We start from the raw sequence: 4,707 nt of genomic DNA on the forward strand, positions 1-4,707 counted from the left end.
TTATTCATGAAGATCACCATTCAAGAAAGCATTCTTGACATCCATCTGATAAATCTTCCATTGGCGAATGGAATAAACTGCAATCAAGGTGCGAACAGTCGTTGTTTTTTCAACAGGAGCAAACGTCTCCTCATAATCCATACCATACTTTTGTGCGTACCCTTTCGCAACAAGTCTGGTTTTATAACGCTCAACGGATCCATCAGACTTTGTTTTGATTTTATAAACCCAACGACAACCAATCGTGTGTTTTCCGAATGGAAGCGGAACCAGATCCCATGTATGAGTCTGATAAAGAGCTGCAAGTTCCTCAGCCATAGCGGTCTGCCAAAGGGGATCATAAATGGCCTCTTTGTAGGATGTTGGCTCAGAGAGATGATGTATATTAGCAATAAAAGAGGCAAAAGCCGGTGAGTAAGAGGAATAGACAAAGTCAGGAAGCTTTGTGGACTTCTTATTACAATAAGGCCTCAATAGAGGGGGGGTCTTGGTGATTTGCAGGCAGAGGATCAACGATAGGTGCTGGATCAGCCGCATGTGGTGGATCAGCAGCAAGTGGTGGATCAGTGACATGTGGTGGATCATCGATGTCAATGCTAAATGGATCAATAGTACGAAGCTCCTCTCGGGTTGCATCATGTGACTGAACTGGAATGCTATAGAATGGAATATGCTCCAAAAAGATGACATTGCGAGATACATACAGTTTCTGATTTGAAGGATCATAGCACCGATAACCTTTCTGACCAATACCATATCCCAGAAAAACACAAAGAGCTAATTTTGAAGACAACTTACCTCTTTCTACACGAGGCTTCAATACAAAACATGTACACCCAAACACTCGTAATGAAGAATAATCTGGGAGTTGTCCAAACAACATTTCATAAGGAGACTTCCCTGAAGTGTACGCAGTAGGAATGCGATTAATAACATAAGTGGCGGTATGAACAGCTTCTCTCCAAAACATATTGGGAAATTAAGCAGAGAGTAGTAAGGATCTGGCAGTTTCTAGGAGATGTCGATGTTTTCATTCTGCAACACCATTCTGCTGAGGAGTGTCTGTACAAGATGATTGATGTATAGTGCCATCAGATGCCAATAATTGTTTAAAATCATTGGAGGTAAATTCTCCTCCCAGATCACACCGAAAACATTTTATGATAGCAGAGTGTTGAGTCTTGACAAGAGCTCTGAATTCACTATATATGGTGAAAAAGTCAGACATGCGCTTCATAAAATAAACCCACGTATAACGAGTGTAATCATCAATGAATGAAACATAATAGTTAGCTCCTGATTTGGAGGTGATCGGAGAGGGACCCCACACATCAGAATGCACAATATCAAAGGGAGCAACAGAACGAGTGACACTTTTATTAAACGGTAAAGCAGAAAATTTTCCCAGTTTACAACCACAACAATCAGAAATATCATCAAATTTCAAAGAGCCTAATACACCAATGGAAACCAAAAACTGTAAACAAGACGCTGACACATGTCCCAAACGAGAATGCCAAATATAAAAAGGAGACGATGAAGGGTTTAAACGAAAAGACGACAAATCGACACTAGATGCAGCAACATCAGCAACATGTAGCTGCTCCAAGACATAAAGCTCCCCAAGTCTACGGCCTATCCCAATCAGCCTCCGAGACCGAATGTCCTATACACAGCAGAATGAATCAGAAAAGAAGACCCAACAACCAGATTTACACAACTGACTGACCGATGCAAGATTCAAAGCAAGTGTAGGAATGTAATACACATCTGCGTTAGATATATAAGGAGTGACAATAGAACCAACACCCTCTACTGACATGGTTGTAGCACTAGCAGACATAACAGAGACAGGTGTACGAGAAAATAATGAAGCAAAGGATGAAAAATGTGGCGACATGTGATGAGATGCACCAGAATCCAATATCCACAAGGATGAAGGAATACCTGACGTGTTGGATGAAGACAGACCTGAATGAGACATGGAAGCTGACATGACAGTTGGATTGGTAGCTAAGAACTGTCTGAACTGCTCAACAATTTGTGGATCCAAGGCTGATGGTGGTGTGAAATATGTTTCATTCTCAACTGAAGGTGTAGCAGCAGCGTACTGTGGTGGCCTAAAAGATGAAAAATAGGGACGTGACTGTCCAGAAGACTTGTTCTGCTGTGAAGACTGAGACTGTGTTGGTGATCTTGTTTGTTGTTGCTGCTGATTTCCCTTGCTTGTCAGCAAAGGACAATTTGCCTTCCAATGGTTCTTCTTCTTACAGAAAGCACACTCATCAAATGCAACTCTGGGACGATTTTGGTTTGAAGATTGGGGTCGTTGTGAAATAGCAAAGACAGCAGGAGTGGCTGTCTTGGGAGCTTTGTCAGCATGGGACTTGATACGAGTTTCTTCAGCAATCAACTCGTGAACAACCGAATCAACAGTGGGAAGAGGTGTACGATGCAAGATTGATCCACGCAGACCTTCAAAATCTGAACGTAATGCCATCAAGAACTGAACCAAACGTTGCTCTTCCCTTCTATCAATATAAGGCTTAAAAGCCTTCAACACATCAGGTTCTGTAAGAGCTAACTGATCCCACAAATCCGACATAGCTACATAAAATTCCTGAACACTGAGATTGTTCTGTTGGAGGGATCGAATAGTAAACTCTAACTGATACTGCTTTGCAAATTTAGACTGAGTATACAACCTAGCCAAGTGATCCCAAACCTCCTTTGCCGTGTCATACTTCGCCAACTGAGTACCAATAGACTGGATGACAGAATTATTAATCCAAGTAATGATCTTGGAGTTATCAGTCTCCCATGAATCCAGTAAGGTTGCATAATTAGCGGCCTTCTCGTCTGTTGGTTTCTTCTTGTCACCTGTAACAATCCCCCACATAGTCTTGCCCCGCAAGAAATTTTTCATAACATAACTCCAATAGGCATAGTTTTTGCCATCAAGTTGAATACTAATGGACTGAAGAGAATCATCTCTTGGGGCCATATTTCAATATCAGTCAAACAGTAAATACGAGTAGCAGCAAAAACGATCAAGATCTCGAAATCAAAAAAGCTAGACGAAACGAAACCCTCAAAACCGACAAACGAACAAATCAAACCAAACCAAATATAGAAACGAGAAAAAAGGCATACCCAAAATTGCAAATTGTAGCAATGAACCGTGCACGTGAACAGTACCGATGAACAGTGCTATGAACATTAACCATGAACAGTAACCGTGATGAACAGTACCTGTGAACAGTAATCGCCGGGTGAATAGTAACACCGATGAACAGTAACGCCAATGAACAGTAATCGCCGATGAACAGTGCCGATGAACAGTAACTCCCAGCCCAAAAACGAAAAACTACAGATAATCAACCGAGCTTTGATACCATGTAAACTAACAAGTGAAAGACATATAACGGCTAGGGTTTCGTATTATTATCAAAGAGAAGTACAAATACAATGAAAGGGAAAGACATAATATATAGACAAGCTAATTAGGGTTTCCTAGCGAAAAGGCCCAATCATAAAACCCAATACAAAATAAAGCCCAAAATCTTATTAGGCTAACAACATTCACTTGCCAAATGGGTTTGATCTAAAAAATGTTTTGAATATTCCAAATTTTAATTGTAACTTGTTATCTGTGAGTAAGCTTGCAAATGATTTGAACTACTCACTAACTTTCTTACCAAAAACATGTTACATTCAGGACTTATGTTCGAGGAACCTGATTGGGACAGGTAAGGAACGTGGGGGACTATATTACTTGGACTCGTTCAAGGAGAGCAAGGTGGCGGTAGCAATTTTGAGCAAAGAGATGGTGTGGTACAAAAGATTATGTCATGCGTCAGAGGGAGTTTTGCGAAAATTACGACAAGTAGATGTAGGTAATTGTAACCAGTTTTGTGATTCTTCTCTTAGAGAAAAACAAACCAAACTTCCGTTTCCTATTAGTTCTTCCAAGACTTATGAGATTTTTGAGTTAATACATGTTGACATTTGGGATCCACATCGAAATGCTACTTTGAATGGAGAACATTATTTCTTGTCTATAGTAGATGATTATAGTAGAGGAGTTTGGGTTTAGTTGATGGAAGAAAAATCTAAAGGTAGCTATTTTTTGAAATCCTTTTGCAATATGATAACTACACAATTTGATAAGAAAGTGAAAAGGATACGAACTGACAATGGTTTGGAATTCAACTCTACCGATTGAATTTTGGGGAGATTGTATCTTGACTGCAGCATACATCATTAATAGGCTGCCCACAAAGGTTCTTGAAAGCAAGACTCCGTATGAAATGCTTCTTGGAAAAATTCCTTCATATAACCACCTCAAAGTATTTGGTTGTCTCACTTATGTACATGACAGTATGGGGAAACGAGACAAATTTGGTGAGAGGGGTAAACCCTGTGTTTTTTTGGGCTATCCAATGGGTCAAAAGGGATACAATTTCTTCAACATAAAGGAAGAGAATACCTACATCAGTCGCAATGCCACTTTCATTGAACATATTTTCCCGTTTAGAAATGATTACAAGATCAACAAGAATCTGGATGACACATGATTTCCAGAAAACATGAACAAAATGCAAATAGAAGTTGATGATTTGGATGAAAGATTACAAACTTTCGAGAAGCAAGTTGAACCTGAAGCTCAGATTGACACCATTGATGAATCGTCTGACTCAAATAGTG

General features: G+C 39.9%; 1 pseudogene; it reads right to left on the minus strand.

Annotated features, from left to right (window-relative positions):
- LOC145158148 (putative mitochondrial protein AtMg00820 pseudogene) lies at window positions 1-318 on the minus strand (annotated as a pseudogene).
- Window positions 319-4,707: the final 4,389 nt, after the last annotated feature.

This window comes from Lactuca virosa, chromosome 2 (assembly GCF_052849685.1).
Source record: "Lactuca virosa cultivar CGN04683 chromosome 2, Lactuca_virosa_CGN04683_v6, whole genome shotgun sequence".
NCBI lineage: Eukaryota > Viridiplantae > Streptophyta > Magnoliopsida > Asterales > Asteraceae > Lactuca > Lactuca virosa.